The sequence below is a fragment of the Eumetopias jubatus genome, unplaced genomic scaffold, assembly GCF_037043125.1.
Source record: "Eumetopias jubatus isolate StellerSeaLion01/CBP00866 unplaced genomic scaffold, mEumJub1_p1.0 scaffold_7, whole genome shotgun sequence".
NCBI classification, from domain to species: Eukaryota; Metazoa; Chordata; class Mammalia; order Carnivora; family Otariidae; genus Eumetopias; species Eumetopias jubatus.
In genome coordinates this window covers 92,880,938-92,895,922 of record NW_028274813.1, presented here as the reverse complement: position 1 = coordinate 92,895,922, position 14,985 = coordinate 92,880,938, and the positions used below count along the sequence as shown (strand labels likewise).

At 40.9% G+C, this 14,985-nt stretch overlaps 1 protein-coding gene across 3 annotated transcripts in view; it reads right to left on the bottom strand.

Annotated features, from left to right (window-relative positions):
- Positions 1–12,668, bottom strand: part of TMOD3 (tropomodulin 3) — a 100,545-nt gene extending 87,877 nt beyond the window's left edge. For all 3 annotated transcript variants that reach the window (XM_028099935.2, XM_028099933.2, XM_088024796.1), the window contains exon 1: positions 12,493–12,668. The gene's annotated coding sequence lies outside the window, so the exon portion shown is untranslated. The remainder of the gene's footprint in view (positions 1–12,492) is intronic.
- Between the last annotated feature and the right edge of the window lie 2,317 nt (positions 12,669–14,985).

Here is a 14,985-nt window from a genome sequence, read left to right as displayed (position 1 = left end):
CAATTGCACACAATTTATTCTAAACTTTATATCCTCCAAATCATCTTGGTTAAATTAAGTTTGAAGGATCCCATTTAAGATCAGTCATCAACAAATGGCGCTGGGAATATCGGACAGCTACATGCAAAAAAATGACACTGGACTACTTTCACATACACAAAAATAAACTCAAAATGGGTTAAAGACCTAAATGTGAGACCTGAAACTATTAAAATCCTTGAAGAGAGCACAGGAAGTAATTTCTAGATATGTCTCCAGAGACAAGGGAAACAAAAGCAAAAATAAACTATCAGGGCTACATCAAAATAAAAAGCTTCTGCACAGCAAAGGAAACAATCAACAAAACTGAAAGGCAACCTACTGAATTAGAAGAAGATACTTGCAAAAGATATATTCAATAAAGAGTTAGTACCCAAAATATATAAGGAACTAATACAACTCAACACCCAAATTTAACAAATAATCCAATTAAAAAATGGACAGAAGAACAAGGGACATTTCTCCAAAGAAGACATACATATGGCCAACAGACACATGAAAAGATGCTCAACATCACTCATCATCAGGGAAATGCAAATTAAAACTACAATGAGCTATCACCTTACACCTGTCAGAATGGCTAAAATAAAAAAAACACAAGAAAAAGCAAGTGTTGGTGAGAATGTAGAGAAAAAAGAACCCTCTTGCACTGTTGGTGGGAATGCAAACTGGTGCAGCCACAGTGGAAAACACTATGGAGGTTCCTCAAAAAGTTAAAAAAAGAACTACCCTACAACTCAGCAATTGCACTACTAGGTATTTACCCAAAGGATACAGAAATACTGATATGGAAGCAGTCCAAGTGTCCATCAACAGATGAATGGATAAAGAAGATGTGGTATACAATGGAGCATTATTCGGCCACGAAAAAGAATGAAATCTTGCCATTTGCAACAATTAAATCTCCCAGGTGGGGTTTGTACTCTAAGATGCTGGTGGTAACAGATGGTTACCAGAGGGGGGTGGGGGGGATGGGTTGAAATGGATGATGGGAATTAAATAGTACACTTACCATGATGAAAAAGAAAAAAAAGAAGAAAGATCAGGAAAAACTTGGGGTGCCTGGGTGGCTCAGGTCATGATCCCAGGGTCCTGGGATCGAGCCCCACATCGGGCTCCCGGCTCAGCGGGGAGCCTCCTTCTCCCTCTCCCACTCCCCCTGCTTGTGTTCCCTCTCTCACTGTGTCTCTGTCAAAATAAATAAAATCTTCAAAAAAAAAATATCAGGAGAAACTTTATAATACATTTTTATAAAAAATGACATTTAAAATAGATTTTTAAAAGATTTCAATTTTCCCACAAAGATTTCAATTTGTAACCTTGGACAATATAGTGAACTATCTTTTGTCCCTCTGTTTTCTCATCTGTAAAACAAAAATAATAATAGTACCTATCTCATGGGGCTGATATATTAATTCATTGGATGAATTACTACATATAAATCACTTAGAATAGTTCTTGACACACAAGTGTTCACTAAATGTTAGCTAATAAAGTCATTATTAATTATTCTCAAAGTTCATTTTTAAGGAATTCATTCGTTCATATTAGGTAAATGAGATATTACTATGCTGTGATTCATATAATACAGTTAATTGCAGAGACTGGGTAAGAGAGATGAAGACTAAAAAAGAATACATAAAAATGGGAGATGGATGTATACCAAGAAAATAGAAGAGAGGTGCCAAGTCATCACCTTGCCCACAGTTCTATCAAAATTTATCTCACCATATTATAATCAATTGTGTAATATCTGTTTCCTCCATAGGCTGTGAGCACTTTGAAGACAGGCACTTAACTTCTATATTATTTTAGATATTATTTTATATTATTATTTATATTATCATACCATCATAGTGCCTGCAACATAATAGACACTAAATAAGTGTATAATAAAATAAGGGGGGGATCAGTAAGCTGTGAGATCAATGATGGGTGTAACCTGATTTAACCATAATCTAACTGGGCCAGGGGTCAGAGTCAATAAAGTCCTATTATCACTTTTTATTCAATTGATTATCAACACTCTATTTCCCTTTTCTTTCTGAACTAGGAAATAAATTTCAAAAATGTTTAATAGTTAATCAAAAAAAGTAAAAAAATAGTTAATTTATTCTAAAATTATAAATCATTCAAATGATAAAACAAATTTCAGTAATTTATGTTAAATGTTACAAATATTGCTCTGATTAGTCTGTTATCTCCAAGGTTAATTCTAATGGTCAAAAGGTCAGAGAGTCATGGTAATAAACAGATACTAAATAAGAGACACACCTACTTTTTAGCTGTTAATCGGCTAGATGCAGTGCAGATACAAAAAAGTAAAGGCACAGTCATTTTCCTCTGACCACAGGTACCAAAATAAGCATGTCTGGAGATGACCAACCCTCAGCCCCCTTGTCTGGGCCCAGCCTTACCCCAGGCCCTGTTCAGTACACAGCCTAAGCAACCATCAATGCCCCTTCCCTCACAGATACTTGGTACAAGGGATATCCCTAGCCCAAGCAGGATAGATCAATCCTTCACCAGGAATATGGAAAGCTGGGAAACAAAACCTAAATTGAGAGATCACATGTCATTGGGTCTGGGGGCAGCATCACACCAAGTTTAAGTCACATTTATGCTGAAGCTAAGGGGAAAGCAAAAGCCAAGAAAAAGCCAGTCCAAAAAGGAGACGATGAAGCAGGGCTGGGGCAAGGGTGAGGGAGAAAGGCACGTGCCTTGATTTAAGAGGGTGCCAGAAAAACCTCAATAATCAAGACAGGTAAATATTGTAGTATACAGTCTTAAAAATCCAAATTACTGTCCTACAATGGAGCAGAGGCACAAAAGGAAGCTGAAGAGAGTCCATGCAAGCTGCAGGAAGGGGGGGAGTTCATCAGGGGCTTTCCAAGTGCCTGCTCTGGGTCCGGGTGAGAACCCAGCTATAAGGGAGCTCAGCTGTCTCAACAATCCACTACAATTCCCAGCCCTGCCACCATACCTTCTGGAAGGCTAGCTTAAGTGGGTCGTGTTCCCTGAGACCAAAGAACCTTGGCTAATACACCCTATTTGGGAAAATGAGACATGTACATAAAGCTATTTAAAAAAAAAATCAAAGCAAAATAAAATTAACTGATAAAAGAATGGGACTGTTAAATAGTGCTACAAAAGTTCTGAGATCACTGTGGGTGGTCAAGGAAGGACAGATTTAGCTAGACAGACAGAGAAGTATATACTAAGGAAAGAGATCAAGTACATGCTAGGGGTGGGGAAGGAATGGGAGCGGAACCAGCAAAAGGAGAGGAAGAAAAGTAAAAGGGAAGGAGTGATCTTCAAGCACCCTGTATTCTGGCCAAAGTAGTACAGTTCCTTGCTTTTCTGCCTCCAACCCTCAGACCACACTGTTTGTTATCCCTTTTCTCCTTTTCTCATGTTCAAATCCTTTCACATCTTTCAGGGACAGTTCAAACAACATTTCTTTGAAGATGCTTCCCTGGTATCTTACTGAAAAGGAGTTAAGTCAGAACTAAGGTTTTGGCAGTGGGAAAAGACAAAAAGAGGATATGGCAGTGGGAAAAGACAGAAAGAAAAGAGGGAAGGCTAAGGAGCTGAATGCAGTGACAAGCACTACTCTCTGGAGAGCAAACTATACCCAGGAGTTCACTTGGGATGCAGTACCATGTCTCAGGAGAGTAGAAAGATTGTTTGACTAGCCAAACTATGGAAAGAGCCCAGATATCCATCGACAGTTGAAGAGATAAACACACACACACACACACACACACACACACACACACGGGATATTACTCAGCCATCAAAAAAAAAAAAAAGAGAGAAATCTTAACATTTGCAACAACATGGACGGAACTATGCTAAGCAAAATAAGTTAATCAGAGAAAGACAATTATATGATTTCACTCATATGTGGAGTTTAAGAAACAAAACAGAGGATCATAGGGGAAGGGAGGGAAAAATAAAATAAAACAAAATCAGAGACAAACCGTAAGAGACTCTTAACTATAGAGAACTGAGGGCTGCTGGAGGGGAGGCGTGGGGGATGGGGTAACTGCGTGGTGGGCATTAAGGAGGGCACTTGATGTTATGAGCACTGGGTGTTAAATGCAACTGATGAATCACTAAACTCTACCTCTGAAACTAATAATACACCATATGTTAATTGAATTAAAAAAGACTGACAAAGAGGAGTAATAATGGGGGCTCAAACAAAGTGGCAAAAGCAGAGGCAGGTGTAAAGGGTGTGCTGATGACTAACAAGGCCTTGCAGGGGTGAAAATGTGTTTGACTTTCAAATAATCACATATTTATTGATATTTGCCAATCTAATTAAGCATTCTGCCCCACCACCACCCCACTCCCACCTACTCCCATACTCTCACTGAGCAGGTATAATATTCCAGTGGCAATATTAAGGAAGAAACAAAGAAAGAGTTCTTTAAGAATACTAACTTGGGTTAATAATCACTCACCGTGAACAAAAATAAATCTTGGGGTTATTTCAAATTTTGCCATACCTGCCCTAGGGTAAGGGCTGCCTGAATATAGACATCAGACTTATAATGTACACATTTGAGGGGCCTCCTCTCTTTTCACTGTATATATATCAAAGAAATATTCCATAATGACTCTTCACTAAAAAGATACCACCACCCCCAGGGAACCAAAATATTTTGTTGGTTATAGTTTTCCATATAGAAATCCCTTAACTTATAATAACAATAACCGCCTGCTCAAAGGGACTGCTATGCAATAGGCTCAGGAACTCCAAGACTCTTACCTATATGCCTATATACATATTAAATAATACATAAATGTCAGACTGTTGCTTCTGCTTAAAACAACTAAAAGCTCTAGGAAGTTTCTTAAACACCCAGAGAATACACGTGAAATAAATTCAACCTGCTATCACACTCTCCTTCATTCTTGTCCTGAGCCCTCATTTACTCCCAGCTTGCCATGTTTTCATCCATTTTTTCTCACCGACTTCAGGAACTGTATTCACTTGCGTGTACTTGTATATTAGTGCTTAGATATGCACTGATAGGAAACTGTTTATTTCTAAAGGGTTATCTCTGTGTATCAGGTACCTTAGTTTGCAAGTTTGTCTTGGTGTGTTTGTGTTCTTTAGTGAGTAGGTGTAGGTGTTTGAGCATATGTACCTGAGGGAGTGTATATCTTTACAGGTCAAGAAGTGTGCACATCTGTGAAGGAAAGTTGCTTGTCTGTATTTCAATGATTCTCAAACTATTAAGAGTATAAGGGCAAAAGAAACCAGTCACAAAAGACTATATACTGTATAATTCCATTTTGCTGAAATGCCCAGCATAGGCAAACCCATGGAGACAGAAAGCAGATTAATGGTTGTCTGGGGCGTGGGGGATGGGAGAGGCTGGGGAAAACCGGCAGCAACTGCTAACGGGTAAGGGGCTTCTTTTTTGGTGTGATGAAAATGTTCTAAAATGGACTGTGGTGATGGTTGCTCAACTCTCTGAATATACTAAAATTCACTGACTGGTACTCTTTCAATGGGCGAACTGGACGTTGTGTGAATTTCAATAAAGCTGTTACATATTAGAGAGAGAAAATAAGGAAACCAGAGCAGTCCTGTATTTCCATAGAAAGGTAACCTGTCTTTGAAACTATTAACTTTGCTTCTACTTTACTTAAGCTTTGGATTCAAGATTCCCCACAAAAAAGTCCCCTAACTGGTCTTTTCTCCGTTTCCAGCTTTGGCTTTACTAACAAGGATGACACACATGTGGGAGACAGTGTTTACTGACTATTGTTCCGTGTCTGAACAGAAAAGAACAGGTACACCATAACCCACACAGTTTGGTGTGGGAAACAAAGGCAAAGGAAAAACTAAATTTGCTTACTACTTGCAGCCCCTTGACAAGTGCCTGAGACAGGCAGAGTGACATTCCTCTAGGAACTCAGCTGCCTGGATGTTAATGCTTTGCTAGGGGCAAAAGGCATCTTAGCCCGACCCCCAGAATCCTATGGGTCTACATTAGGGTATGAAAGTTCCTTTGGAAACTTCCTTTATCTCTAACCCCCAAGATATACGTTGGCAGTTATCCCCCAAGCATATGACCCACTGATATACCTCTGAAGGGTCTCCTGACTAAGGTTTATTAGACAGTAATAAATGACTTTTCCCAACAATAGCTACGCCCCATCAAGGTCCTGGAAACCTTGCTTCCAAATCCTTAGAGACTTACGCTATCCCTAACCCCCTCCCAACCTGAAAGTATATAATGGGCCACTCCTCACGACCCCAGTACAGCTCTTTCTGCCTACAAATTCTGTCGCCGCGCTTTAATAAAACTACGTTTTTGCACCAAAGATGTCTCAAGAATTCTTTCTTGGCCACTGGCTCCAAATCCCAACATCTTTCCTACCTCACAGTTGAGGTGACACTCTTTAAAAAATAACACTGTATTGTGTTATCAGTCAAAATCTGGGAGAAAAAATAACCAACTCATCTCCTTAGAAACTGTTCCAAGACAAATTCAGGAATTGTGTGGCACAAAGGACGGGACTAGACTGTAGTGTAGCAGAACGATGGAAACTAAAACACATGGATTATATACACTTATATCTATTTTCACCAAATCAATAAACAAGAAAATAGTAAGCTCTCTACAGCTTGCTCTAATAGAATCCTAGGTGATCTCTCTGGGCTTGAATCTCCTATCTCCCCAGTATCAGCCTGGCTTATGGGCAGGGTGCAACTGCTACTGAAACTGAGGTTGCCTCCATTACCTCAACCCACAGGAAAGCCATTCAAATTCAAATTCATTATTGGCATTCCCGCATCAGAAAATATAAGGTAACCAGCCCTGGATCAATCTCAGGGTAGCTGCAGTCTGAAAGAAGTGCATGAAAGTTTTTTGTATTTTCCTTTTGTTTTTAAAGATACAGGGCCTATGCTTAAGAAACTGAAAAGCACAATGAGAATAAAAAATAGCTATATTGATTTTCAAGATTATTTATTTATTTGACAGAGAGAGACAGCGAGAGCGAGAGCAAGAGCGAACGAGAACACAAGCAGGGGAAGTGGGAGAGGGAGAAGCAGGCTTCCCGCCGAGCAGGGAGCCCGATGCGGGGCTCGATCCCAGGACCCTGGGATCATGACCTGAGCCGAAGGCAGACGCTTAACGACTGAGCCACCCAGGCGCCCCGCTCTATTGATTTTCAATTAAGTCCATCTAACGGAGAAAGGCAAAATTTTTTTTAGCTACGTTGCTGGAACAACTAGATATCTGTATAGAGAGAAAATGAACCTAACTCCTACCTCCCATCTTAACAGAAAAATTAATTTGAGATGGATCACAGAGCTAAATGTAAAACCTAGAACAAGAATGCTTTGGGAAAGAAATGGAAAATATCTTCGCAACCCTGGTGATAGGCACAAAAAACACTAACCATAAAGTTAAAAACTGATAAAACGGACTTAATAGAAATTAAAAATTTCTGCTCACAACATCATCAAGAAAATAAATAGAAAAGCCACAGGCTGGGTAAAAAATATTGTATATCTGAAAAGGACTTGTACTCACAAATATATAAAGAACTCCTACAAACAACAATGAAAACATGAACCATCCAGTGAAAAAACAGGCAAAAACTTTAACAGATACTTTACAAGAAAAGCCAATTAATACACAGGAAAGCTTTCAACATCCTTAATTGTCAAAAAAATACAAATTAAAGGACACCTGGGTGGCTCAGTCGGTTAAGCGGCTGCCTTCAGCTCAGGTTATGATTCCAGGGTCCTGAGATGGAGTCCCGCATCGGGCTGCTAGCTTGGTGGGGAGCCTGCTTCTCCCTCTCCCTCTGCCTGCCACTCCCCCTGCTTGTGCTTGCACACGCTCTCTCTTTCTCTGACAAATAAATAAAATCTTAGAAAAAAAATACAAATTAAAACTATAATGAGGTACCATTTTACAGCTTCTAATGTGGCTAAAATAAAAAAGACTGACAGCACTAAAATTTGGCAACATTAAAAATGTGAAGCAACTGGAACTCATATAAACCACTTTGGAGAACCGTGTGGCAGTTTTTTAATAAAGTTAAACATACATCTATCCTATGACTCAGTAATTCCACTCCTAGGTATTTATCAAGAAAAATGAAAACATCTACCCACAAGAGACTTGTAAAGGAAATGTTCATAGCAACTTTACTTCTAATAACCCAATCCTGGAAAAAACCCAAACATCCATCAAAAATAAAACAGATAAAGAAATTAGGCTATATTAAATTCAATGGAATACTATTCCTCGATAAAAATGTACCAACTGGGGCGCCTGGGTGGCTCAGTCTGTTAAGCATCTGACTTTGACTCAGGTCATGATCTCAGTCAGGGTCCTGGGATCGAGCACCCCCCCAACCTCCCGCTCGCTGAGCCTTGAGCCCCCTGCCAAGCCCTGCACTGAGTCAGCTTGTCCCTCTCCCTCTGCCCCTCCCCCTGCTTGTGCCCTCTAATAAAATCTTTTTAAAAAAGAAGTACCAACCACTGATACAACACTGATCTCAAAGACATATTACATGAAAGAAGCCAAACACAAAAAAAGCATATACTACTGTAGGACTCCATTTATGTAAAGTCCAAGACTAAGCAAAACAAATCTATGGTGTCAGAAATACAGAGCTGAAAGTGGTTGCCTCCAGTGAAGGACAGTGGGTGAGGAAATGACTGGAAAGGGGCATGAGGGAAATTTTTACAGTGATAAAAATGTTTTTGATCTTATTCTGGTAGAAGTTACAGTGTATAAAGTTGTTAGAACTCCTTGAACTGTACATTTAACATGTTTTTTATTGAATATTAATTATACCTCAATAAAAATACAAAGTAGCACTTTGCTTCAAGATATGTTAATCATTTTGTTTCAAATGAAATTCTAGAATATGACATAATAGACACCTACAATTTCAATTATTTGCCACTCTGAATTATTCACATCTCTATTCCTTCATTACCACAAATAACCTAATGGATTACATAGATATTAGAATATGTGTTCATGTTTAATTTTTCATAAATAGCAAATTTAGTTTGATTCTTCACAATTTCAGTATGTACCTAATGGACTGTCAGAAGTCCAGCAGACTTCTGTTTTCTATAGCCTTTTCCTCTCAATACGATTTTATAATTGTGATTTATAGTTGTGTGGATCTGCTATAAAAATGAGAATATGTGGGGATACCTCGCTGGCTCAATGGGTGGAGCATGACTCTCGATCTCAGGGTTGTAGGTTCAGGCCCCCCACTGGGTGTAGGGATTACTTAAAAGAATAACATCTTTTTTTAAAAAAAAATGAGAATAAGACATATAAATCAAATGTCTTCAAAGAAAGTCACTGACAGGAGAACAATATTGCTTTAGCCACTACGACACCCTAGAAAATAATGCCCTCCTCAACTATTTTAATTAAGATAGAGCCCATACATATTTAAATTTAAGAACAATTGGAAAGCATGATGAATAGTCTGCCAGCTAATTGGATCTTTAAAAAATAACACAGCCTAAATAACAAGACTTATTACATTAGTAATATATATTAGTACATCAGACTGACATCTGAAAGCCCATGGAGCCGTTTTCTCCTGTTTTACTAGGTCTTCTTTTTGTCTTTCTCTTCATTTTTTCCTCTTCCTCTTTTGGTCTCTACCCCAGGTATATTTTTATCCCCATGGCCTCTCACTCTCCCTATGATATTGCTAATTGATTTTCATATAGCCAGCTCACCCCAGGTTCCAAATAAATAAATTTACAAAATTGTACTATATTCGATGTAGATTTGTCACATACTCAAAACAGCAGAGAGTATAGCCTGGGGGGCCAGGGGTGGGGTGGGGTGGGGGAGACAGTGATGACCAGTGAGTGGGGAAAAAAGATGATTCCATCGTTTCGCACCTCCACAACTGTAAAAGATCTCTCCTTCTGAATACCAACTGCAGGTTTTTATTCCCTACACATGGCTTTTACAGTAGTGCTCTGAACTATAAACAAGTACACTTGCCTAATATAAGAGGGCGTAAGCTCCCAGACAAAAACCATGTTTTATACATCTGTATTCACCATGAGCCTATGATAGTGCCCTGTACAGGATGGGGCAAAACACATACGTGTTCAATTAGTGAATTACTGAATAAATGGGAATGAAAACAGTTGAAGGTGGAAGAAGATGAGAGAAAAAAGCTGAGAGGACAAAGCAAAGAGAAAGGAAAAGTAAGGAGAGGAGACAAAAAGGAGAAAGAACAGAAAAAACTTGTGAAGGCAATTATTTCTGTTGGAACGAATGGGACTATTTTTAAAAATTAAGAGTTGGGAAAAGCCATTGCTATGTATCTAATATCACAGCAATCAGCACCGGTTATTATAAACACCTTCAAACATCTCCCATCCCTTGATATTTAAAATGTGAAAGACTACAGCATTCCTTACGTGACATGCAGATTCTAAGGACCTTCTTCAATTCTTCAACATTTATGCATGCTGAAGTCTGAGAAGTACCACTCTACACCCTTCAAGTCCTTTCTATTGTACTGACCGTGTGTTTTATTTAAATAGGCCAGTAGCAGAGACCTGAAAAATCTCTGATTAGAATGAAACTGATCATTGTAATGGGATGTGACCTGCACGTATTTAACTTTATATATGTATTTACCTTTAGGTGAAGTTATTAACTGGAGAATAATTTGGCCTGGAGGATAGACCACAAAACTTTAGAATTAGTCATAAAAATATGATTAAAAAAAATTGAGCACTGGGACAGTAATATCCTCAGGAAATCACTTTTGTTCCTTCGGGCCTGCCACAGGTCTCAGAATGACAAATGTGGCCAATGTTTCCTGAATGAATAAAATAAGTGAATTTTAAAAATCAGAGATATTTAGGGCTAGAATAATCTTGGGGTCATCTGGTCTAATAACCTCATTTTATTTGTTTTAAATTGTTTAAAAAAGATTTGAGCAAGAAAGAGAGAGCATAAGCAGAGGGAGAGGCAGAGGGACACGCAGACCCCCCGCTGAGCAGGGAGCCCAAATGCGGGCTCATCCCAGGACCCAAGGACCACGACCTTAGCCGAAGGCACTTAACTGACTGAGCCACCCAGGTGTCACTAATAACAAACTCTGGGCACCTGGATGGCTGGGTAGAGCATGAGATTCTTGATCCCGGGGTTGTGAATTCGAGCCCCAGGTGAGGTGCAGAGATTACTTAAAAAAAAATAAGAGATGAGCAAACTAGAAATCCTCACCAGATGGAAAGCAAGCTTACAGAGTTGGAATATACTGGGTCTTACATTTTAATTCTCTTTTTGTTTCTTTCCTAGAAATGAGTTAGAAAGGGGATTTTAAATATAATGACTTTGGAACTCTTAAAGAAGCGGTAGGGTAAAAGATGCCAAGGACTAGAAGGAAGAGACTAGCAAAAGTGAGGCTGGACTAAACTATTTTTCTAAGCCTAATATACTGTTTTGACAGGTCAATTAATTAATCAACCTAATCTGCCAAAAAGTTAATCTGAAGGATTCTCAGAAAAAGAAAAATGAGCTGCATGAAAATGTTACAAACCAAGGGAGACCGCACATAACTAATTTACATCTCCACAGGCTTATTTCCTGTTCAAGTATGACCTCCTGGGATAAGTTTTACTGCAGTGTTCATTACCAGATGACTTTTGGTTTTAAGAGAAGCCAAGGGCAAGTTGGAAATGCGATTCTTAACTAAACATTAAAAAAAAAAAGGTGCTGTTTCCCATTTGTTTGTAATTAGACTGCAGGCTTGCAGAGGAAACACACCAACTTCATAAGCAAAAATACAACGACCCAGTCACGTCCTCAAAGCAAATCAACACAAACTTCACAGCTGAATCCAGCTGTGCTGCACAGGAGCCAGGAATTTATTTTAAGGCAGAGGATACGGATCAAAAACGGCAAATCCAAAACAAGCCAGATTTTAATCCCCCTCTCCCCGCCCGCAAAAGGGTGTGACCTAAGGGGTTCCCCCCCCTTTCTTCTCTTTCTAACTTCCAACCAGCAGAAGCCTTTGAAGGAATCTTGGGGAGAAAACCTTTTTAAAAGGATCGTCTCCCAGCTGCGCCTCGCACAGCTTCGGCAGGCGCGGGCTCCGGCGGGAGGGGAAGGGGCCGGTCCCGAACCCGGGGAGGCCGGGCCCACGAGTGATTCATCAGCAACCGAGGGTTCGCGCGCCTCCACCGCGGGCAACGCCCAGCGCGCCCCACGACCCCCACCCGGGCCCGTTCGCCCCCTCCCCCAAGCAGTCCCCAACGTCTCCCCGCTCCGCGAGAGACACCGGTAAGTTAGGAGACCGGGGCCGGCGGCTGGAAGGCAGCAACCTCTCCCTCCTCAGCCACCATGGCCGGTGCGCCTCCCAGCCTGCGCCCGCAGACGGACTTCCTGGAAAGCACCCGGCTGGGCTTACCTGACTGGCACCCGCTGGGGCCGCCGACCTTCTTCACAGACCCGCGGGAATGACCTGTCCCTCGGTTCCCAGCACCCGCCCGTCCGCCTGCGTCTCGTTGGGAGTTGCTCGATCCACTCGCCCGCGGCTGCCCCAACCCGACGGCTCGGTCGGTGCGGCTGGTTCCCCCTCCGCCACAGACGCGCATGCGCACTCCCAAGTCGCGGGGGCATCCTGGGAGTTGTAGTTCCAGCGAGGAGGGCGACGCTCAGCGCTGACCCTAGTCTTTGCAATCTGCAGGATGTTGGAAGCGGCTGAGGATAGTAAGCCTTACTCCAGCCGGGGACAACAATCTTTACTAGTGGAAATATCTACCCTCGACCCTTTGGGAGCTATAAACAGCAACTCGAGGCTCTTTGGTATAGATTTCCTCCTTACTTTGACTTTTACTAAAGAAGCACACAAGGCAGGACTTGTACTGTACCCTTGCTTGCTAATGCAAGAACATGACATCGAGGCTTTAAACTCGTCATGAAAAGCTGATAGAAAAGTAAACAAAGACGAAGGCACAAAAGGGGCATAAATCAGGCAGATGTCATCTCAAGGGCGTAGTGACCCTAGTGATTTCCTTGGGCATGCAACCAGGGACGATGTCGCAGGGATAGCCCCTATATTCCCAGACAGTTTTGGCCCCAACCCATCTTCCCATTCCAGTCTCAAGCTCTACACCATGGGGTGAAGCTGGGTTAATATGAGTGGGAGAAAAAAACAGAAGTGCTGCTCAAAGGAGGGGCCTGGGACAGATGGGTAGCCTGGAGGGGAAGACGAGGAGAATGGGAATATGTCAGAAGGCAGTTCCACGGTGGCCTATGAAATGGCTGCCTTTTGTGCTGGGCTCTGGGGAGAGGGAACAGCAATGGTCTTCCATTCATTCCCTTAGTCACTCATTGGTAATTTTTCTGGCCTGCTTTTCATGACTAAACCATTCCCAGGAGTCATGCTCAGCTTTGATACACCTTCTTTGACGGATGCAACCAGGAAGAGAACGAAGTGCCTGCTTGCCCTACATTCTAGATACTCCTGGTGTGGAAACCGACTAATGGTTAAACCTGTCCTGTCATTTACAGTCTTCCCTTCAGAGCAGGAAGCACCCTAGGTAAAGTAAATACCCTGGAATTTCATGCAACTAGTACCCATTAATCCCTGAAATGAAAGTCACTGATGATTTGGAGTTTTTAAGGAAAAAACCCTCATAGGTTGCAAGTACTCTTAGAAGACTGTCAGCATTAAATCTTGTAGCCACTGCCTCTTACTTTCTATAGCTTTTTAGTGTTTATCAATTTCTCCAATAGTCTTGGATATAGCAGCTTTCTGAGAGCAACTTCCTATAGAATTCAGGTTCAACTAATATTGAGCACTTAATCCACACCACACACTGCAGCAGCACTTCATTTATAATATTTCATCCAATCCTCAAAATAACCCTACAGAGAATACATTTGTATCTTCCATTTCTACAGATTAGAAAACTAAGACCCAGAAAAGTTAAGTAATTTGCACAAGGTCACACAACCATAATTGGAGAACCAGAAATAAAGCATGGGTAGCCCGATTCAAATTCTAGCATGCTTTCCACTGATGATCAGATGGATGTGTGTCCTAAATCTCATCAAATTCTTGAAAGTAAGATAATCTGTGACCACGTCCACTGTACATGAAAAAAATTGTCTCACACAGTCCAGGGACATTGTACTCTGACTCGATGAGAGATTCATTTGATCTGGATTCATTTGATAATTCTATATTTCATTATAAATTAATATACAGGTATTTTGGCTTACCAGCAAGTGTCTTACAAATTCCTGTGACACCTCTGGGGCATCACTCCTGGGAAAACTGACAAAATGGAGTTCCTGAACAAGCAAAGCAGAGACTACAGCCATCTAGACATAGTTTGTTTTTTTAGGCATAAAGGGCTTTTATTTCAGTGTCTGATAATCTATGACATGCTTCCTCCCTGATCTTCCAATATGGGGTGTTAAGAATACCTTCAGTGTATTTTCTCTCTCTCTCTCTTTTTTTTTTTTAAGAGAGAGAGCCCACGTGTGCATGGGGCGGGGGTGTGTGCAGAGGGGGAGAGAGAGAGCGAATGTCAGGTAGGCTCCACGCTGAGCTGAGCGCAGAGCCCCACATGGGGCTCGAACTCATAACCCTGAGATAGTGACCTGAGCGAAAATCAAGAGTTGGACGCCTAACCAACTGAGCCACCCAGGTGCCCTTGTATTTTCTCTTTTAGCTAAGCTATTCATTTTAAATTTTTCCTAACAAATGTCTAAATCTTTTTTTAGTTGCTTTTTCTAAAATAACATGATTTGGTGCTAGGTTTTTCCCCCTTCCCTCCGACAAATATTAATGTATTATAACCACAAGGCTTACAGACATGAATCTCCTAAACCCGTGTGATTTAAATATTACACATGGGGGGGACACATGGGTGGCACAGTCAGTTAAATG